Consider the following 348-nt stretch of genomic DNA (forward strand, 5'->3'; position numbering starts at 1 on the left):
CCAGTATAACGCTATCCAAACAGAGCAGCAAAAGGATTATAGCCCAAGTCATTCCCACTATCACCTCCCATTATTGTCACATTGAGAAATGGCTCTTGAACTATTTCATACATACGACGGAGCATGTTAAAGCCTTCAATATTTCTCATCATCTCTCGCATGAGTTTAGGATTCCTTGCTGCATCCAAAGTCTGTCTAAGAGTGCCAGGATCATTGAGTATGTGCGCAAGGTCTGGGTTCCTGTCAATAATTTCCTGCATCTGCAGATTACTCATAATCAAGTTTAGCATCAAATTGGGGTTGTTCATAAGGTTCTGAATGGCAGGTATATTCATCATTTCACTAATC

Source organism: Pinus tabuliformis, chromosome 4_2 (assembly GCF_031772625.1).
Source record: "Pinus tabuliformis cultivar Carrire ecotype Pingquan chromosome 4_2, CPIR1, whole genome shotgun sequence".
Classification (NCBI taxonomy): Eukaryota; Viridiplantae; Streptophyta; class Pinopsida; order Pinales; family Pinaceae; genus Pinus; species Pinus tabuliformis.